The following is a 24,470-nucleotide window of genomic DNA, read 5'->3' as shown; positions in this document are numbered from 1 at the left end:
TGTTGATTGACACCTTCTTAGCAGCCTGCATATGTTGCCACAGTTTGGGTGCTTCAGCAGCTTTCTGGTAATCTGAAAATACAAAAATGGAAATATAATATTGATATAATACTACCAGTAATCAATTAATGTGTAGCATATAAATACTATAAATGTGTTCTAGCACATGACCTACTACATATAGCCCATAACACAGAACAGTCAAATTAAATAAACATTTGTGTACATCAAATGTCAAATTGATTCTCATGTGCTTTACAATGTTGTCCTTTTTAAAAACATCACTTTCAGGTAACCTGCAATTTGCCAAAATGCGCAGTTGCGCTCTTAAATATTCATATTAGCCATACATTTTTTAAAATCTAATTTTATGTTATCCTGATGTAAGAACCAACCTTAAATGATGAAATTGCAATAAATTTAGAATCATATTGCGTTTCACCATTTCCACGTGCAAACAGATTAAAACCATACATACCACACGTGCTAAAGCGTCCGATCGTCAATAATGGATGATTTTATCGTGAGCTTACTCAGAATGTAGTGAAATGGTCACACGTAAACTTTTAAAATGTTGCGGTTTATGATATAAGCCCAGTGATTTGTTGATGTTTATATTTTCCATCAGTCTTAAGACTAAAGATGAATTGAGTCTTCAACGAATACGTGTGATATTGTTTTTCGTGTACGTAATTAATTACCTCTGCCATGAATAAAAGTAATTTTGAATACATGTCGCTCTGAAACAAATGTATTATGTTTGTTTATTAATATACGAAAAACAATCAATAGCCAGTAAAGTAGTTACAGTTTTGCGAAAAAATAAGTTGATTTTATACCGGATATGCACAATCTTATTAATTTTCAGGTTTTTAAATCGTCAAAAGATTCTTGTAATGGATATTTAAGAGCATAGTAAATATTTAGTATTACTGTTTCCTTACAAAGCATAACTACAACGAAAATTTGCGAATCTGATTTTTTTATTTTGTCAATTTACTTAAAACGTGAAAAGACGAAATTGCAATAATTTACAGGTACCTGTTTGTGTTTATAAATGTGTTGTGCAAGAAATTAATACGTACTTAAACGTTACTTGATCAGTGAACCATTGAAATAAAGTTACAAATAGTTACAGGAAAACATCAGGAAACTGCCACTTTAGATTATTATCATCTCAGTGTTTTCACACCGTTCAATACATGAGCATAATTTTATTTTTTCGTAGCCGTTATCATGACCATCTAGTTATTAGTCACGGCCGTCAGCATGAGGCGTTTTTCAAAACCCACTCGAATTTAATCGTTGATAAAATGTTTTGGCTCATTTGGGATGCTGTAATTTTAAATTACCGAAGAAAAATGATTAAAGATTTCAATAAAATGTTTTTCATATTTATCTTTGGTCTTAGTCCTTTGAAATTAGAGTTTGACCGAGAGAGTGGTGAATTTTGTTTGATTTAAGACCACATTCTATTGGATTTCTTGAAAAGTAAGCAGCTAGGAAAATAGGGAATACGTTCACAAAGTCCTTCTTACTTAGGCTCTCAAAGAACACACTCAAATCTGCTCAATCCAATACGTAAAATATAAAGAATATGGAAATACTTACACTCGGATTTCCGACGATATGTATACACTATCTCAGCCGTAGCATGATCCACAGTCGTCGCGGGAGGCGATTGAACGGTGTGGTTTTGTTACCCTTTAAATTGGTGAAAGATTTATAAGTTCATGTTTATCACACAAGTTCGCTGTAAAAAGTATGTGTCACGAGTGATGTTTTAATTCATCCATGTCCAAGAGCGGTTTAAAATACAGTGTGAACATTTGCAATGTAGTCCCATAATATTTTGCACAGTATAATAACTTGATAACATAAGGGAGTTATATTTACTCGGCATTTATAAAATAAACTTCAGTTTGAAGAGAAATGTGGATGATAGAGTTTCTGTTATATGATTGAAGGCTTTCATTGATACGCGTGCGCATCCAATGAAAAACAAACGTACAAATAGATATGGCGTCGACGAGTGAAACTAGTGTAGAATTAGAAGTACTTCTGCCACCCGCGATTCCAGAACGAGATGATACGGGTAAAAATTCAGAAACACAACTAACAACGTAAGTATCATTATAGTTTGACTATTTCGGCGATAGAATGGACGGATACATGCTATTAATCAAAGTAAAGGTACTTTAATTTATTACGGTATACACATATACGTCATCAACAATACACTTTCAAGTTAAGACACGTTTGCGTGTGTTTGTGTTTGTCAATCCATTCAGTTGAAACCAATCGTAATATCGAGTGAAATACTGATGCTTAAGTAATTCTGAATGGATTAGTTCATTTTAAAACGCTGTCACTATGGCCTGATATATGTGCTCTAAACAGTAAACTACATGTATTGCAAAATAAGATCATAACATTTAATGTTTTCGAATATCGGATAATGTTTTGCGAAAAATATACACTTTTTACAACGACAACAAAAAAGTCTTGGCCAGTACGTCTGTTCGTCCGTTTTCGTTAATAAAACAACAATTTGTACACCATTTTTTTATCGGCCAGTTATAAAGTGCTGTATCATCCGATGATCACGGCATCGATTCCTGAAACCGGACAATCTCTTCCTACCTCTGATTCAAGGCAGTTTTCACTTACTGGCATATGTTTTAGCAGGTTGTGCTGATATAAAACTGTTAACCCAGACAATGTTTGAGTAGATTAACCGACCGCCACCATATGAATAACATGCTGTTGATACATATTATTTTCGTCGTTTGCGCACGGCAAATTATTTCCCGTTCAATATAGATCCGATATGCCGAACCATAAGAGAGCGTTTTCTATTCATCTATTCAGTCATTCAGCATTGGGATAGATTAACCGATACACACTTTCTTTTTTTTCACTGTGTAAACTTGTATTTTAAACATCACCACTAGGCCTGGCGAGGATTGTTATTTTCAGGAAAAAATGGACTTACATTTTATTAGGGAACTTTTAGTAGAAGTCAGAATATAGGATCAACACAGCCAGGTCGAGAACAGTCAAGATGAAGGCCATTCAAAAGTCAAAGAAAATTTAAAACCTTCAGCTTCAAAATGGTTACCACGTGGTTCAAACACTACTTAAAGGGAAATGCAAGAGGTATAAATGGTCCATGTGTCGCTTGTGGAGAAACCACACACTTCAAAAGCAACTGCCTGTACATCCGGCGTCCGGCGGTTCCCGCAGCCTTAGGTCCCTACCAAACAGTAGCCCCAGCTGGCAGAATCCTGTTACAACAGCCATAGATTAAAAAGATCAGAATACATTGTTTACTGGTAACTTGGCTTGCAGTCAGGAAATATTGATTGTCGAATATATTGAAAACAAACAAGGCCAGAAAGAAATACTTGTTAAAAGAAGATTGAAAAATCATGTTCAGCTTAGGAAATAATGTTTTCCGCTGCCAGTTTCTATATATGATAATGGGACTTCAGAGAGGTTGATGGATGATTAAGTTAGTTATAACGCCAGCATATCATTTTTGTGGATAGTTTTCAGCAACACACAGACTATTTAGCTTTTGCCTTGGAAATTTGGTTTGATGATGACATTGGCATCGCAAAGACATACAATAAAACAGTAAATATGTCACGGGAATTTTAATAAGAGTAAATTGTTGTTATCGGGCTTGGTGTCTAAATTCGACAAAAAATTATTGGAGAATGAAAGAATTACAAAGGCTTAGGTCTCAGTTAAATTTAACTACTGTTAAGATGCTTATATCAGGGTTTAGAATCGATACATTTTTACAGACGCTAAGATTTGTACAAGCTTTGAACTATGTCTGTGTGATAAAAATGCTAATTTTGTGGGACACATTATATATATGGGTATATATCTCTGACCTGTCTCTCAACTTATGCCTATGTGTTTAAACATAGACATACTTAAAGCCAAAAATGTGGAACACTTACATTAAGTTGTCTGAAGACAGAACGTTTCTACTTTCGCTTTGGAATGAACAATTTCAAAGTTTAAATGCTAAATCATTCGCAGTCAGTAATGGCAGTTTTAGACTTGTTTATAGTGACACTAGCAGCAATGGTTGAGAGGGCTATGATGTTGAAATGCCCAGCGGCAAAATCCTCATAATGGAGATAATTGTGTGCTGTTTACATAGTAATGTGTCGCTTGAGCATCTGTTGGGTTTCTAAACGTGTGTTCTAAAGTGGAGATTTTTAATAAAATAAATTGTGTGTTAACATCTGTTCTTCCAGATGTATGCAAATGAAATGATCGCTCTTCCTGACGTCTTGGTGGGAGGGGTTTTCTTATTGCCGGAGTTACTCAAAGAATCAAGAGCTATTTAAGGTAGCGCACCTGTAATGGGCACCTATCCACATATAATTTAATGTATTATTTTCTTAATCAGCATCATTTCACTGAACTACATGCAAATTTTTAGATAGGCTTTTCATGCTTTAAAAAATATACTGATTTTTTCGATACCACCCCCACACTCGACTTTTGTCCAGTTTATGTAGGAATGCAGTTGGTGTGTGCAGATGCTGTAGATCTAAAGGTGTTTAAAGTTCAAAGAAGATGAAAACAGTTTTATTTTTATTTTTTGTAACTTGTTATCTATGGAAGAGCACCATGAAATGTAAGTGGTTTCAGCCAAGTAGAAATTGAATTGGTTAAAAACATAGAGTCATAAAATTCAAAATAGTATCATTTTAGTAATATTTTGAACTTAGTTTTTAAAGATACACTATACACAGCAAAAATACCAAGAAATAGACAGATTTACCGTTTACTTTTTGAAATAAAAATTAAAATGCAACATGCATGATTCGTATTTTCAGCAGTAAATCACCCAATTTAGCCATAATGTTGTTTTAATTAAAAAAAAATGAAGAATGTGCATAACGATTGCAACATATTTAACAATAAACATAGCTTATATGCTATATTTAATCAAATTACGTTAGAAAAGAAAAAAAAAACGCGCCGCAAAAAGTATGCGATGTCGGCAGGATTCGAACCTGCGCGCGAAGATCCCAAAAGATGTCCGGTTTATCGCCTTAACCACTCGGCCACGACAACTTCACTTTAGTACATGCTTTAATTAGATATAAATAAGCAATATTTAAAAACGCTCTGCGGTCTTTGAAGAAATCGCGAAATCGTATTTTTCAGATGATATTTAGATCATTAACCAGATCATGGTTACGGCGTTTGCCTAAATGAATGATGCTGTTTTCAAACTCTCGATTCAAAGAAGGGAGATCACGCGTGAATAAGTATGCGCTGAGGTGTACAGCGGTAATGACGCTTGCCTTAATAAAAGCCAAAATGGCTTGTTACACACTAGGTGAGAGAACTTGCGTGTTAGCGCGGTATGTCGTGCCGGTTTCGGCTGTCGTGTAAGTAATATATATTGGATTATAGTTGTTTGGTTTTTAAATGTGCGTACCTATGATATGCTTTTCCCGCTAAGGCATTTCTCGTGGCTTTATATTTGAAATCTTTACTTCACACTGCTCAGTCATCAAGTAATAATATGAATGATTTGTTTATTGTATTAAGTGGTATCATGATTTGTTGGACTTACACTTACCAAGCGATTCTAATTTTGTTAACAATTGTTAAAGGCTGCTAAGGGGAAACTGCGAAAAAAAAGAGATAAGAACCAATTTTTGTATCTTATTTGAAAAAGATTTTCATTGTTTGTTTAAAGAAAATAATGTGTATACAGTAATCAAAGGGCAATTAGTGCGATGTTTAATTTAGAGAGATGAAATACAATTATTAACCAAATGTATATGAGCATTTTTGTCAGTCATCTAAGACTACACGTATCGGGATGGGGCATGGGTGCATGTAGATAGAACAGGAACTGTTTTATGCCAAGTACAACTGTAGTTAATCGTGTTGTCCATTCGCTATCTGTCTCCATTCAATTGTAAATAGCCTCTCATACTTTATCGGAGATGTGTTAAAAACTCGTATGGGAGTAATCTGTTAAATACGAGAATTTGAGATTAGTTTTGATGTTGTTTTTTAAGATTATGACTCACCTTTCGATTGAGGGCTTTTTAGCTTTGTGTAAAAAACTGCAAATGGAAATCAGCGAATTATTGTCCACTGTTGTGTAATGAAAAAGGTCTGGTTAAATGATTTGTTTAGAATTGTGTAGGGTTGTCTACCGACAAGTTATTATTTATACCATTAAAAATGGCCTGGGTCTCTTTGGCAATAAAATCTTAAAATGGTGCATCTCAGCGTTATTAAGAGTATGTGTAAAGGCGCATGCAGTTTGAACGTATGTTCACATGCATGACGTATGTCTAGACATAAGCCGGTATCGCCGCTAGTTTGTTATTTGAGTTTTTAGCGTGAGCGTTAGCTCACACTAATGTTACAGACCATATTTTGCAAATCAGTATATGGTAAGAAGCCTTAGGTACGGCATGGGAGACAACCAATGCTTGTTTAAGCAGACGACAAATGCTATATAGAGCGTATGCTAGGGGAGACAACCACTACATTTGCCTGTTAATACTACATTGCAGAGTGTTTAGGGGGCAGGGGATATATTTTTGACCAAATTTCGAGTTCCGAAAGGCCGCAAACAGTCAAATCCATTTCATCAAAACAGACAGTGACACAAGAAAGCCTTTTTGTGTCAGTGTCATAACATAGGCAACATACATTGAAAAAACAACCAAAGACAAGGCTGGCTTCTTCACTTGTGAAACTATGGCCCTTGATCTTTCACTCCACCCACCTCATTTTTAATGAAAAATTGAGAAATTTGACACTTTTCATGGCATGCACAGTACATTCAAACATATTGCAATCCTAGTTTTGGCTACATTAATCATTAATTTCATCCCTGTGCTGTGTTTATTCACATAGAAAAGTGTCTCCCATACGTTTAGATTTTTCACAATATACCTTCAAAGTTCTGTTATGTTTCCGCAGCGTGAAATATTGACTTCCACCAAAAGTGAAAACCTCCTTTTTGAAGATTCAAAATCTCATTGCTAGGGAGCTACCACTAGTTTCGATGTGTTTTTCCAAAATTTTGAGACATTCTTGCTAAAACCTAACACAAGAAATACATCTAATAAATACCTAATTGATTTTTAAAGACCATAGGTTACCCTTACCCTAAATATGTAATTTTCATGGACCCCCCTTTCACTGATATATCCCCTGCTGGACCCCCCTTTCACTGATATATCCCCTGCCACCTTATATGACTTATATTGTTTAACAGCTTGTAAAACGAGATTGGCCAATCTAGTGTTTATCATTGAAATCTGTACATATTGGCTGCTTTCAGGGAAAACGGGGCTTAATGCATGTCAAATAAGATTAGCCCGTGCATACTGATTAGCCTGTGCAATGCGGTTCCATCGGTTCCATTGTTCGTATTCTGCCATACCGGAGGCTGGAGTTTAATAAAAAATACAAGTAGAAATATGCTGTATGTATTTTTTTTAAATTATTATTTAGTAAGACAACTTGATAGGTTTAATTTTGGTTCTTGTTTTGTTTATGTTTATGTTGAAATGCTTGTTTGGTTTCAACAGCAAAGCCCATTAAAGCGCGCAGAAGAAACATGAACATGTATCATCGTACATAAAATACAAGTATTCGAGTTGTTTGACACACTTAATCTTGTCCAAAAGATTAATATTTTATACGAAAGTGTTACTATTAAGTTTTTCAGTTGCTAACCAACAGTGAGTTATTCGGTTTGAATCTACTTACTTCCCAAGTACAAAAGGCTTATATTGACAAGCATTTGTGTGTGGCGATGACACTTTTGTTGTTATAATAACATAATCTAACAAAATCCATTATTATATTTGATGATACATGTCAATACATAAATTGTAATAATTATGACTTTCACATTTATTGCCCCTTATTATCATTAATGTAATCGTAATTGCTGCTTGTTCCATACGTCAGATATTGATGTAATTAAGTTTTAAATAGGGTGACAAAAGTTCCATGATTGTTTTATCAACCATTCGTCCGTCATTCTGTCTTTCCACCCGTCCTTCAGATCCTTTGTTTCAGCTCAAGATCTCTACAACGCTTGTTTCGATTTCTTTGAAAAAAATTTGTTGGCGTTTTCAAATCCAGAGCGAGTTACAACCGGGTAGTCTTATTTTGCGATAAATATTATTCGACATAGCACTGCATTTAACAACCAGCCAACTCTGTCTGATGCGTTGCGATTAATTGTATTACACTTCGCGTCAAAACAGTCACTTTTTGATTCAGATTTTTTATTTTGATAGGTCTATCATTATTTGTATTTCCTACACTGATATGTCAGCGTCTTTGATATTCGCGTGTATCTGTTTCAGTGCATTTTATAAGAAGACATATGCCAGTGGAAAAATCCGATTTATCAAAGACAACAAAGACATAGGTCAAGCAAAAGTGAGTGTTCACTCATTATTAGATACGTACACATGTGTAAGCTTATCAGCAAACATTTCATAGGATGAAAATGCTATTTAACATGTAATATAATATTAAAATGATTTAACATAGCACGTGATTTCCACAGTGCACATTTTGCATAAATGAATGCTAATGTATTTAAAAAAATCGAAAAACACACACACACACACACACATACTGGAATATAAATATATTCAACTTATTTAACCATTATTGTTAGCCTTTAGACAGCACCTTATATCCTGTTGCAAATCAGTTCATCAAGATAAATGCTGATGCTGGGGACAAAGAAAGTATTCTGCAGCAAGTGGCGGAAGGCGTTGTTAGCAAACTTTGGCGTCTTCGTCGTAAAAATCTTCTGCTGTCAGTCACTTCCGGTGCGGATGAGTTGGATGAAGCAGGTCGTAATGCATTTAAAGAAGGCATCGAAAAGATGTTACCAGGTAAATTCCAAAAATAACAATAGTGTGTTTCCTTGCGAAAGTTTAAAATGCGAAGATCCTGTCCGCAGATCTTGTGTCCATATTTACAATATAGCCATACGTTGACAACTTCATTTTGAGTCACCGATAATCTTCATTTAAATGTCTTGTATTAATGTATGTTTACATAGTTTTAAAGCGTTCAAAGTTAGATGACCATCAACTTCCTAATTTATAATTATATTACAGATTTGTTTAAATGAGATACTGGTACCCGATATTAAAATATTTTTACATAAAAAGGTGTAATTGCAAACATGATCAACTTTTTTTTATCGGCTTCGTTATCTTTAATGATCACGAGTAAAAAGTTTTGCTTCATAAAGCCTGTTTTCGTTTTACACAGCGGTCACTTCCTTTGCAAAGTTTCGAGTCGAATATATTTTGGTTAAAATATGTTTTAACTAAAGCAAGTAATTAAACTTTTTCGAATACAAAACTTGAGTGGCGAACAAGGCAACATTATTATGTATTGTGAAAACTAAAACTATATTAGGATGTTTGCCCTATGATTTGATTATTGAGTACATACGTTCCATTTTATCAGAACTTTTTTTTTGAAAATGAAAATGATATTTACAGAAGTTGTTTCTTGTCCTAGTCGAAAACATGTCAAATAAATTCATATTGGTACAAACCGAATAATATGTGAGGATTTATAAAAAATGCACATGTACTTTTCTTCAAACAGATGCAATTGATGTGTCGGTATTAGTGTAACATAAGATGCCTGTTTTCAGTTATGAACTACATTAAACATTTTGATTAAATTTCATATCACCCACTATCTCTTTTATAGAATTTAGCTATTCTTATTTGTATTCGTCTTATAATTTGTTTCGTTAGTTATCGTTTAAATAACGAAATATATTGTTGGCTTTCAATCAATTATATTTTGTTAAAAAAAGACATCGCTCTAGTGATCAACCTATACGAAAGACGTTAACTGACCCGAAAGAAATTGGTAATCAAAAAAGGTACTCATCATAAAAAAACAGGATATTTATGAAATGTTCTTTTGGTATCTGCGTCGTGCATATTGCCATTGACTGATGACATTTTGACACGATACATTTAAAACGGTTCCGCTTTGTTACGTCGCAAATATGCGTTTAAACATGTCACAGCACACTAGCATGCTGACTGTGGACGTTTACGGGGTGAAACGTAAATTATACTTGCTGTATTATTGGCTCTCAATAAACAAAAAGCAATTTGAAGTGAGATAATATCTATATGGCGAATGCCCTTCAATAAATTGCATCAGAGATAGAAACAAAAGGCTGAAAATCATAAAAAGCATTGGAATACTACTCACTTTCAAAATCCCAACCTAGTGAGAGACTGGTTCAAATGTGGGTTACACACACCATACCTCAGTTTTAAATATAACTTTAAATGTTTAACAAGTATCTTTTAATGTTTAGGAACATGTATGGTGACTGGCGGAACCGACGATGGAGTGACCCGACTTGTCGCACAAGCTGCAAATGAGTTCAACAGACGTTCCAAGACAAAGACAAACAACGATGAATGTCCAACTATTGGAATAGTCTGTTTGGACCGATTACGAAATGAGGACACAATAAAGGTAATATAATATAGTTACGCAGGCTAAGGTGGCTAATATTTTCTAAGCTAAACCCACTCAAGTTTAACTTAAGCGCAGGAAATAATTTGTTATAGCAAATAAAAGTGACACAAAGCCAAAAAGGTTCAGCGACATGTGACGAATGTAACCATATGCAACCAAATACACGAAGTCGGACATCTAACGCTATAACAAACACAGCGGGCAATTATAACGGATACACTTTCGGAAATGCATGGACGACATGAATTAAGTATTCTTCATATCTTAATAAAACATCGGTATTATTGATTGCATCCGTAGAAACATATAAAGCACACAGTGCAATTGCTTTCAAAATATATATCACAGGTTTAATGTCTTGCAAATGGATAAAGTGAATACTGTATGAACGATACATGTGTACTCTGACGTGTCCATGTATGTGTATTTGCTGCACTATTTACCGTAATTCATGTATTTGTAGCGTGACTCTATAGATGCGCTTCGCACATAAATAATCTTTAATTATCGTATTGTCTCAACGTATTCAATAATAATTCAGTTATGCAAAACTAATAATAAGTCTTATAACTTAACAGAAAGGCTATTTTATTACAGTAAACACGAAAAACAATTGTGGCGTGTAATAAAATGAAATTTTCATAATTGAAAACACATTATATTGCCATACGAATGCTGACTTTGCATGCATACATTATACAGCATTAATTGTGAATACATTATTATTGAGAAAATAAAAACTACTTGTATAAGGACACGAACACACATTTGTTCCTTAAAGTGTCGCGGATAATTTAGTTTTGTTTTCAAAAATATAATCCTTCAATTTTTTGAAAGATTGCTTCTTTATAACACTCCATCAGTTAACAAAAACGTAGTGAGTTCTTAGCTTGACCAACAATCGAGGCGTTATCTTTATATATTGAACATTGTCACCATTTGCTTAAATAAACCGATGTATAACGTACATTTACGTAAACCCATTTGCAGTAACTATTCTAAAATATCCGATTGCAGTAAAAAACCTAAATATTAGATAAACATACATGCGAACATATGTGTTTTTTCGATCACGACTGTCATTGGGACGACCTTTTATAATTTAGTAAAAGTATTATTATTTTTATATTTATTTTTATTTTTATATAATAGATTATTTAATTATGAATTTTGTACTGTGAAGGGAATGTCCACCAGCCCATGAACGTTGCTTGATAACAAGAGTGTAGGCATTATCGATCATGTTCATATTAATTAGAATTTGTTCTTCTTTCTATTAATCATTCGCAATAAGTCTGCATATATCGTAAATTAATAAATACAAACAAATCCATTTTGCGTGTAAATGCCGCATATATATAATGTGAATTATGTTTATTCGAATGATTTCGTATTTCTCCGTACATGCAATTTCGTTAATTTGATTAAGACAATTTATCCTGTTACAAGCATGGAACGAAATCTACAAGCATGTAGCTATGTGCCAAAGAACATGAAGTTAGAATACGGTTCTATTACCTTTCACGAGCAAATTACAAGTTTTGAAGACATTTGCCTTTGATGGAAGACATTTCACAGCAGGACACAACTATGTCATATGTACGATACTACTAGAAATTTGTATTCCTTATAGGTATTATTTCTTTCACTGTTTAAGCATGACACAAGTTACAGTTGAAATGCGTTATTTATTTTAAACTACCAGCTTTTATGATTTCTATATAACTTTGATATGTTTGGTACAAATACAAAATATGATTAGTGATAATCAGACATAATGCTGAAAACAACAGTACTTACATGTTTTGCAAGGTAGACTAGTGGTACAATACGTGTCACTCCTTAAATATAGATTCGCGTGTTAAATTGAAATTGAGTGTTTTTCTCTACGATGTATATACAATTTTGAATAAAGCAAAAAATGAAACTCTAGAAACATCAGTAGAAAAATGTTAACTCCCGCTATTCCTTATTTGAAGACAATCGCGCAATTACCAATTAAACACATGACATAATATAAAAGAACATTAAATGTAAACATGATTCAACTGGGTTCACCACCATGGAATGGTAAATTCAAAGCACTGAGGCTATAAACCTTTATAACGAAGCGCCAAGCCTCACACCTAGTCTATATTAAATACATCATAGCATTATATATATATAAAATTGGATATAATTACATCAAATAATTCAATGGTTTAATGTGCACCGAAGCAAAAGGATAAATACCTGAGGATACCAGATGAAAAGATTAATATGCAAATATCAATAAAATTCGTCTATGTTTATAACAGTTGAGAGAGAAGCATCATACCGTATAACACATGATAATCTTAATGCATCTCTGGAAGATACCATTGTGCATAGTTCGCTTGTAAATGCAAATACTACAATGCACACGCCATATTTGTTCAATAGAAATAAATCATTATTACTCAATATGCAAAATATATCCATGGTTTGTTAAAATTAACATTATAAAAATGTATAATAACAATTATTGAATAACAATAATGTACAAACACACACGTGCTGTTTTGACATTTTATAGTTGTTTTCATTCATTTTTATTCATTGCAATCATGATTTTCTATTCTTTTGTGGTTGTAATGTAGCATGTACAATGTTAACAATATAACAGTTTATATGAATAACCACAACTCATTCGAATTCGTCTTACCGTTCCCTTTCGTTTACCAGCCGATGTTCTACACATTCAAAGAGAATGGTCACTGTACATAGGCATTCAGTGGGCATTAGTTACACATGGCTACATTTGCAAGATCCATAAGACCAAAAGACATATATGATTACTAGAAAATACTGCCCCATATATTTACCACACATTGTTTGTCTCTAATAAGGAGACTTCTAGGACGTGTTAAACACATTGCAAGACCACGTCTCTCACCAATCATGATTTATATACTAGGTGCATTGAATTATTATAGCACATAAGATAGTAAAACAATTTTGGTAGGAAATGACGAATATCATTAACAGACACGTGTTAATTGGTATATTATTTTAAAGATTGTACGTTCTATGCAAAATGCAATTATGGAACAATGTTTACGCAAATTAAGCTAAAGTGGATACGCTTGACGTATTTACGAAAACTTTTATCATAAAAAGGTGAAAATAAATAAGGAATATACAATTTAAATGTCAACAAAACATTTGCTAAAACATCCAAAAACACAAATAAGATGACAAATAAGCAGAAGAAACGTCGAAGTAAAAAAAGATATACCATAACTAAACTGATTATTGATTTTCATTAAGAAGTTTATTCCTTACAAGGCTATCCGGGTTCAATCTCTTCTCTTGGCGCATTTGAGCTTGGTTGGTGGTCACTTTACCGGACCGGAGTGGTTTCGTTCGGGTACTGCGCCCATCCCTATCCCATTATCTGTACAAACATTGAATATCTCAGTAAAAACTAAATAGCTGGAAAAAAGCTATATTTCAAGACTCGTCCTTACGTTCATGAGTCTAGTAAGTTAATTAGTTTATTGTATGTTTGTTATTGTGTTTAATATTAAACGGATAGCAGCATACGTGTTTAGGTATTTATATTTTTGCCTTTATTACAGCCTTGGGAACTGACCAGAGGAGTGTTCGGCATTGACTCAGATGGTGAGCTGTTTACAATCGATGACAACGGTGAAAGGTAATAAAGTTGCACCACTAGTACGACTACTACTACTAGAAGAAGTAATGATAGTAGCAGCAATTTTAGAAGTATTTTTATACGTCGAAGTAGAAGTAACAGTTGAAGTTGTAGAAGTATAATTTGTAGAGAAGTAGTAGTAGTAGAAGTAGCTGTAGAAGTAGCTGTAGAAGTAGTAGTAGTAGTAATAGTAGTTGTAGTAGTAGTAGTAGTAATAGAAGAAGTATTAGTAGTAAAAAGCAAAAAGAGGCATTATTAAAACTCAGTGAGGATTAAACTAGTTGATTCCAGAAATCATTCTTACGCTTTTGGGCGGATTTTGAAGCACCGTACGTCTCTGTGTAAAACAGACACACCAAACAACAGAGTAATTCTTTTTATTAATGCTTTGTATATTGTGTTCTTGTAATATTATAAATGGTCAAATTTTAGAAATTTGGACCATTTGCATCCGTGTGAGAACTGAAATAATAAAGGTGCCCCATAAAATCTCATGTCCATAAACATATTGGCTGGTAAACACACCATATTTATCGTGGACAAACGCCCAGGTTGGACTAGAAGTTCAATCAAAAACAAACTATTACGTTCGTTAAATCGTATCATCATACCTTTGGTAAATTTTACATACATGAATATGTTAGGTTAGTTCACTCGGTGGTTTAACCAATTTTGATGAACGGTGCATATATTTGGGGCTTTTAAATAGTCCGATATCATTGAAAAGTTACATTTGCAAAACTGCAAACTATTGTTAAGGGTAACAAGTAATGCTATTACTTTAGGGACGTGTGGTAGAATGTCATTGTGTGTTGAATACCATAGAAAACACTTTAAGTATTTGTGTAAACTTCTTCATGTACCCTTTCATATATACACAAGCAATTGTTTTCGTATGCTTAAATGATGATATAGACAGACGGAGTAACCTGGGCTACGTATGTAAAACATCTCTATCGATTTGGCTTTGGTGTAAGTTGGTTTAGCTAAAAATTAGGGATGTTAAGGCATTTTTAAACATTTGTAAGCAGCGTTTAATCGATTGTACAAAACAGTAAAAAGTTAAAATTAACTGAATCATCGCGATGGGATACATATAGATGCTTTAAATGTCAAATTACTCCGGAACAATATCTGTACTTAAATATACCATTTTTATTTTATGCTTTCCGGTGGTTTATAGAGAAATATCGGTGAATTAAAACGGATAATTTCACTGTTTCAAACAGTGAAAATTATCAGTGAAAATTATCGAAAATTTTCACTGTTTACTGTGAAATGACGTCATTTTTTGACGAAACGACGTCATTATTTCAGCGAATTCTTTAGTTAAATTCATTGACAATGTATATAAACTGTGAAAAAAAAAATAAATAAAAAGAAAATTTGTTGGATTCGGTGGAATATCGATTTTACTTCACTCGTGATCATAGAAAGTATATATTTTCACTCGTGACTGTGCCACTCGTGAAAATATTATTTTCTATGATCACGCGTGAATTATAATCGATAATCCACCGAATCCAATAAATATCCTCTATATTTATAAAAATAATTCGCTATCGAAACCGGTAGACATATGAATGCTGATAGAGACGACCGTACTCGTCAGTTTTGTCTCGAACATAATCATAATATGTATATCATTGAAAACGAACATCGTGCTTTTTTCCACTGCCCTAATTATGAAGAACAAAGAAATAAATATGTGTTAAATTAGTATCATGGTAATACACATCTTCAACATTTAATTAATTTTGAATGAGGACATACAACGAACACAAACTAAGGACAATTATGCAAACCATCTTATTTTCATATTTTATACTTTAAACGTTTCAATGGATGTTTTGTCCGTAAAATATGACACTTTCATTCGATTAATGTTGTTTTTCTTTGCACAATATAGCATTACATCATTATTTTTGAATTTGATGATCTGGTTAATGACGTGTCCTGCTGGGGTGAACTTTTATGCATTACGCCAGTTTTAATCATATGTATGACCGCTTTGAGGAAATATGTTTTTGCTCGAAATCTCAGGAATTATTACAAACATGTATGCTTCATTTAAAAGGGTGGGTGTGTATCAGGGAGTCTTAAAATTTCGTTTAATGAGGGAATTTGCATTGGCGTATAGGATGCATTCTGTTTAAAAGTACATTTACATTTTTCGGATCCAGCCAGTTTCCTTGATATTGTTGTTTCTAGTTTTAAAACAATTGTCTAAATTTTAGTGTTTGTTGAATTGAGTTAACGCGGGTCTAAAACGAATTTCCCCGATGATCATTCTGTCTTATTAGATTTCCGTCCTTCCGTTCGTCCTTCTGATTTCAGGCCGTCACATGTTTTGTTTGCCGACTACGGTAAGATCTCTGATCCGCATATAATGCCGCTTGACACGCAGCATCCCTATGGAGTGGGCATGCACTTCATTGTAGGGTATTTCCGGTCCAATAATTTCTGAGTCATCCTTTTTTTAAATTAATATTTCACTCTTCGTTTCGGTGCGAGATTTCAGACACGAATATCCGAATATGATGAAACTTGATATGCAGCATCCATATAGGGGCATGATAATCAGTGTCACATCGTTCCGAGATTTGCCATAATGCTTTTGTTCTACGATTATAATTTAGTCATTTTGTTACGTTTTGTCTCAGGAACAATTGATCCATTTTAAAAGGTTCATATTCATTTTACTTTTATGTTGGACATGCGCTTAGTGTCAGGTCATTTTTTCCTTTCCATTCTTTCTGTGTGGTATGGCTTAAACAATTGGAATTTGATACCATAGATAAGAAATATGAGTGACACAATAATTGATGATAAAGGTTGTGTTGGTACGACGACAAGGATTTCAAACAGCAGCAGCTACTTATGACATAGTCTGAATACTTTTGGAAGGAAAATCGCTGGGTTTCACTGATAAATGGTTGTTATTACCCGCGCCTCACTAACTATTCGTATTAACTGATTGGGTTCTAGTTTAGTAGCAAACTTAACACATACTCGATACAATTGACATTTTGTTACCCTGTCGCATCTATTTTTCTGTAAAATAACAAAATAATAAAGAGGATCATATCCCTAATACGGCGAAGTCGTCATTTACAAAAGTATGTACATGTATACAGTTCGACGATGTCTGACGCTGCAGTATTTTCTGACGGTATCTCGTACCATTTTAGTTTCTAGTCTCGATCAACAGCCAATGTTTGCTTTTTTACCACTAACGTGTTCTCATCGGTGTGAGAATAGCCTATTTTAACTCTAAAATTAAAGATTGATACTGTGGACGGATGTATTTTTAATGTTCGCCCAAAACGAGGGTTATCTTTATGTAAAATTAACGCATCAATCAGTTAGTCCAGTTGGTATTTTGTAAAAAAACATATTATTGGCGTCGCTCTGGAGAGCGGCGACTAGACTGTAATGCATTTTTTTCGCTTATGGGAGGAGCAGTTATTGTACGGATCAATGCATATATTTTTGTTTTAAGAATATCTTGCATAGTGGTGATTTTTTTTGTAAATTAGTGCAAATAAGTACTGCATTTGTGCCTATTATATTTATTACAACATTTATTGCCAATAATGCAAAGTTAATTCTTTTAATTAATGGCTAAACAAAGGGACTGGGCACTAATAAAAAGATCACAGGGACTGGGCAAATACGCGAACCGGTGAAATATTATATAAATAGTCAACATTTTTGTCTGAAACTTAACAGTCACCGTGGTGTAGTGGATGAGGTGTCCGCCTAGCGATCGGGAGTTGGTGGGATTGATTCCCAGGCGGGGAGCATTCCTTTTTATATATTATTTATTTTATTTATATATTTATATACAATATATTTTTAATATATATATATATAATCAGTGTCCGACAAATTTCTTATTTTTCAGGTAGCCCACTGGGCTACCAATAAAAATATTTGGTAGCCCATAAAATTTTCCTACAAAATGATAAGAGGCAGGTTTTCATCTTCATTTTATTTCTTCATTTACATATACATAATATGTATACATACATATACATAATACAGCAAGTAGTCTGATGTACACAGTCAATATCGTAAATTAATTTTACAGTACAGGCACCGTGTACTTAAATGTAAATGTACCAAAGACAATCATATACGGTACTATAGATATTACATGTATGTGCACATGTATGTGTACTTAAATTCGAACAGCACGGTTAGTCGGAAACGTAAATAAAGCGTTTAGATGATCAATACGATTGACTCGTATGGTGTTAATCAATGCAATTGCCCGTTTTAACAACAAATACCGAGTTTCAAGAAATCAAGAGTATTAAATCATTTATTTACTTGTGTCCGTATTTACGTATTGCATCCGTATGTTACGACGCTTGTGTGCAGTCAATATGCAATACAACAATTGTTTCAATAATGAAGGAACTGATACAGCGTAACGGTAACGATACAGCGTGTTTACATGATATTTTATTAATAGGAAATGTCAATGCCAAATAATTCGCGAGATACCCCGGTACTTTAGTTGAAATTCACAATGAAACTTTTAATGGAAATTAAATGATCCCAATGTTGTACCCGCTACGAAATGTTTATTTACAAATAAATACACCCACGCCAATTTTTGCGCGCTTTTTATCTGTACAAAGAAATTCATTTATTAAATGTAGATTTTTGTAACCTAAAATAGCTGTACACAACGCGTGCAAACCGTGGCAGGTGATTTACTCATGTTGCAATATAACGGTCCAGATAAGAAGCTTATTTCATCATATCTTTAAATAGAACCATATGCCGAAATTCATTTGACACTTTAGAAAATTTCAAACGTTTGTGTTTATGACTCTTATCGTCTATATTACCCATCCACAATTTGCTTTTAAAAATATAAATCGGGCATATATGGGATTATTGTTTAACAGTCGATAAATCCAATTATTAATTGACAATGAAAACTAATTAGCAGGTGTTAACCGCGTTCACACTGTTGTTATTAATATTCATTTTCGGTTTCGTTACCGTTTTGAAGGATCCGCTATTGTTTTGATTTATTTAATGTTCGGCGTCCTTGGATATTTAACGACATCAAAAACGTTGTCGCTATTACTCATTGTTGCGGTTAACAAAGAATTCCAAACTGCGAAATGATGTTGCATCATGTGCGCCAACTATCCAACCGGCTCTCATTATATTATTAGCAGACGACAAATGTTGATTCTGATTGGATGATTAAAATACACTGTTACTGTTTACGACATAACCGCAAGTGATCGGTGACTGATTAGATAATTCATTGCACTTTGTTATCGGATTATAAGCAATACACAGTGTACAAGTGTCAGCGTGTTTATTCTACGTATATCTGTCAATAAACCGGGCCACCGCTCTTATAGATTTATAGTAGCCCGGCGGGCGTCAGCTGGAAAATTTCAGTAGCCCGATGAAAAATTTCGGTAGCCCCCGGGCTCCGGGCAATGGATTTGTCGGACACTATATATATATATATATATATATATATATATATATATATATATATATATATATATATATATATATATATATATATATATTATATTTTTATATTATTTTAAATAGAATTTAAAAATACCGCGTTTTAATGCGACCTCAATGAAACGTTGCACATTTTTATTTACATTAATGGATGCCGAGTGGTGATCTTTTATCCCACTTTTACAGCGAATTCGGTTGATTAAAGCCCCGTTTATTAAATTTCATCTATAATCAACGGCACGTGCTACGTTGTTATGAATAAAATTGTAATTTATTACGCCCGACTCTTTGTCACATAACGATATTCTGATTAAAAAAAAATGAATATTTGATCAGTGGTTATTTTTGGAACGCGGAGTAATACACTGACATTGGTAACACTACAGCCATTATCAAAGTACGACAAACACTCATGAAAACGCGAAATTACCCATTTAAATTAATTTTGTTTAAATAAAAAGGTTTACTGAATAAACAGTTGGATAAATAGAATAATAGGTTAGTGTTGATTATAGATCAGGTTTATCATGCTCGGCACGAAAACGAAAAAGCACTCGCCAAGGCTCGTGCTTTTTGTTTTCTAAGCCTCCCATGATTAACCTCATCTATAATCAATACTAACCTGATATTCTATATATAAAAAATACACGTGTTTTTATATCAACAAATAAATGCAAACAACACATCTATTTTGCATGTATTTTTGTTGTTGTTAATGGTTGTCTTTCATAGGCCCTAAGTACTATCCCTACCACATATAGAGCGCGAAGCGCGACACGTATTATTGATTGTAACAATGAGTTGTGATAAAGGAAGCAGCCGCTTATCAAAGAGGAGCTGTGTCCCAGCAACCCGTTTCCCTAGAGTCAAGCACTCCTCGGAGTTTTTTTTAAGAACCACATATAGAGCGCGAAGCGCGACACGTATTACTATCCAGGTGGTATGGACCCTGTGGTATGGACTATTTTAGGTGACACTATCAATGCGCATATTGTGAGATGAAGCAGATTTTTTAAAACCCACACAGTTCTGTTCCATTAATGAAAATTGCATACGAATGTCAGTAAAAAAAGGAAACCAATGTTAATAGAATGAACTATGGAACATTTGGGGGTTAAAATACAAAAACATAAATAATGGTTATTTGGGGGTTATAACACAACATAATTCCTTGTAGATAATTGTTATTTGGGGGTTATAACACAAAATCATAGATACTGGTTATACCAGTATCTTTTTCTATGTTGTTTAAATTAATCGGCCAATATATTAATATTTACAGTAGAAACAAGAAATATCTTTAAATGATGATGATGATGATGATGTTGTAAATGTCATCTAATTGTAATTGACAAAAATATCGAGATTACCTACACTTTCCAAAATGTAAATACGGTTTTAAACAATGTTAAACTTTTTTAAATTGTGTATATAATAGTAATTACAAATTCCGAATATAAATGTATGGGTTTAATATATATTTCTTATTTACTATAATTTAAAATCCCTTACATAAAAAACGAACAACAACAATACTAAGAATAAACAGATGTAATTAAAAAAAAAAATTATACTTTTTTTCTTTTTAACTACCACTTTGAATATAATTTAGTTGTATTAGTTTATTCTTTTACTTTGCATGTGATATAAACAATTCATTTGTTTGCACTTATGAGGACAATCAGTGAACTGTAAACGCGTATCGTAAAGTTTATACCATTTCAAAACGACTTCTTCAACATTCATATGATGTCGAAATGATATTGCACGTTGCCGTGCCGATAGTTGGTGTATTTGAAACACGTTTTCGGTATAAGTATATGTATTTACATAACGTTTAACTGAATTGTATTACGGCTTTGTTATTTTTTTATTTCTTTCGAAAGTATTGTGCATTTGAAAGGAAATACTCCGCATTAGCAAATATTTTAAATGAACGTTACAAATTGAAATCATCACCTACATAAATTTCGCACCAATGAATACAATAATGCAAGCATAGCACCATTGATGTATTGTTTAAATAAATGAATAACATAGTATCGTAGACGTTCGATTTTAAGCTGCTTTTGTAATAATTGTTTTTGTTGTAAAACTGATAGAAGTTTGAGTTATAGTAGAAGTTGTTGATGACTATGCTGAGTATAGCGTTGTTGTTATTTTATATTTATTTTCACTGTCATTGTGATAATTACATTTTGGCCTTTGCTTTATTGTCACAAATAATTTAAAACGTTCTATGAAATTTCTTATTGAGGTGGACGTTAAACCTAGCTTCATTGACCGAAGTTAATGCTCAAAGAGACGGTAACACTTCGACTAGCGCTTTAGCGAGTGATACTCATGCCAATTCAAGTTCTCCTCGCTTTGCTGTTGGCGACTTGGTGAAGATAAGAAAGAAGGCGGTAAGATTACATCTGAAACACACACACACACACACACACACTCAACGAAATTCATTAATTAAAACAGATATAAAAGTAATGTACACAATAGTAAGTGTTTTGACAAAAAACATGATTTGCAGATATTATGTGTCTATGTTTGAGGGCGATAGCATCGGAACGACAAATCGTTGGTTTATGACACAATAACAATCACAATGCCGTATTTTTTATATAAATTGTATCACGAATTTATATAACTTGTCTTTATAATATGAAAACTATTTAAATCTATACTTCGCCGTTTTTGCCGCGATAACAAAATACACAAACGCGTTACTGTTAGGGCTCGAACGGGTAAAAAAAGTCTTCTGGTTGGATCGGCGGGTCAAAATTTATAAAAAAAGCTGTAGATTTTCGAGTCAGTTTGATGTTAATAAGCAATGTGTCCCGATATCGTCGAACAAAAGCATTGTCCCGGATTTGCGGGTAATTTTTCGACTCGCGAATTGGATTCGTTTCCGGGACCCGTTTCAGCCATTATATCAGTGACAGAAAAACAACTAAACAATTCAAAATGACCTCGGCTTTATAAATTAACATCGAGCGAATAATCCAAGTGACTTAATTTAAATTGTTAAACATACTTACGTTATTATGGTAATAAATCAAAATTCAAAATAATTGCCGAATAAACCAAACCTAAATATGTATATATGCTTAGATATAACAATCGTCCACTAATGTTATTGTTCTGCTATTTTATGATACACAAACTTTTTTGTTCAAAAGTTTGCTAGATCGCGCTTTAAAGCAGTTGTATTTTACGGCATTCATTATTGTGATTTCCGGAACTTCTTTCACAACATTTAGCACCGCCCATGGTTTGTTACATAATAACCCACACTTATCTCCCGGGTCGTGTTTAAATTCAGAAATAGTTTTCCACTTAATGTGAATTATTGCGGTAATAACGGAATATTCTGATTTCTGTTGCGTAGGAATCAAACAACCATCAAAACGATACACCGTTCGTTATTACAGCGATAACCAACATTAATCCGGAAATTACTTCGATTCTTCACGGCAGTAACACGGAACACGCCGATACTTATTGATTTTATCTCGACCATCACGGATCAGCACGGAGCTGCTTATGAGGAACACGGTGCACACACGGACAAACACGGTGGAAATACGGAGGTTACACAGACTATCAGTTTAGAACTCTGAAGCACACGGACGATGTCGGATAGAAAGGGTGCTCACAATAACTTTCATAGTGTAAACACGTTGAAAATACGGAGGAAGACGGAATATCAATAATTATGACGGCTGGTCATATTAAAACAGGCGACGTATTATGGAAAACGCGTTCGAGATTCTTGTGAATTGCGTTCAATATCTAGGCACTTAAATGTTTCAGCCTCCAGAGACGATGACGTCCATTGTGCTGTCTTGCATCTGCATACAGAATCTGAGACAGCGCTATGGTAATGCGCGTGAAAGTGTAGCTGACCAGGAGGACAACTATTGCAACATCATACCAGGACATTTGCGAAACGACAACCCGCTCATAGATCGGGTGTCGGAGCTTTCATCGAAATAAACCTCAAAATCATCAAAAACAAAAGCGAATAGCTTCGGGCCACCTCAGGACAACATGATATGAACATTGTAATACAACGAAATATTCTATTGATACGTAATGTCATGTGGTTGAGTTACAAAATATAACCAATATTATGTGGACCTACATTTTACAAAATTAAAGATATGAGTATCATTTGTAAATAATATGTGCAAGATTCTGTTATGTGTTATGATTATAAAATGAAAATGTTATGCAATAAAGTGATATATAAAAAAACAATTGCTCATATCAATGTGCACACAAGAGCGTTCGATATAACATCTTCGAGATCCGACTGCAGAATGATGGAATTACCGAAAATCAACCTGCTTGTATACAAGTTATTGTCCGTCCGGGACAGATCTTGTTTTCTCCGTATCGCTACCGTGTTTGTCCGTTTCGTTGTCGTAAAGGTCCGGGACGGTACGTGTAGATGCCGTTTTGGTCCGTGTTTATCCGGTGCAAACATTGTTTGTGCCGTGTTTGTACGTAACAGAGCGTTGCTCTGCCGGGACAGTACTTGTGAGCAGCGTGTTGATAGCGTGTTGATGCCATGTTCGTCCCTGTGTCAACGGGGTGATGAAGACAAGACTTTGGAAGACAGTCGACGCTCAAAAATCCGTAAACGTTCACGGATCGTTACGGATTGTCCCAGATCTTGATAAGAGAGATGGGGTCCGGGATGATTCGGGCCTGCCGT

The 24,470-nt window shown here is 33.9% G+C and overlaps 1 long non-coding RNA gene across 1 annotated transcript; it reads left to right on the top strand.

Annotated features, from left to right (window-relative positions):
• Positions 1–10,410: 10,410 nt before the first annotated feature.
• Positions 10,411–22,158, top strand: LOC127859287 (uncharacterized). The gene is made up of 3 exons (XR_008039291.1): positions 10,411–10,563; positions 14,166–14,242; positions 22,011–22,158. It is a non-coding gene; the product is annotated as an uncharacterized LOC127859287 (long non-coding RNA).
• The last annotated feature ends 2,312 nt before the right edge of the window (positions 22,159–24,470 follow it).

Source organism: Dreissena polymorpha, chromosome 15 (assembly GCF_020536995.1).
Source record: "Dreissena polymorpha isolate Duluth1 chromosome 15, UMN_Dpol_1.0, whole genome shotgun sequence".
Lineage (NCBI taxonomy): Eukaryota > Metazoa > Mollusca > Bivalvia > Myida > Dreissenidae > Dreissena > Dreissena polymorpha.
The sequence above is the reverse complement of the archived record's forward strand: the minus strand, read 5'-3'. Positions and strand labels throughout refer to the sequence as shown.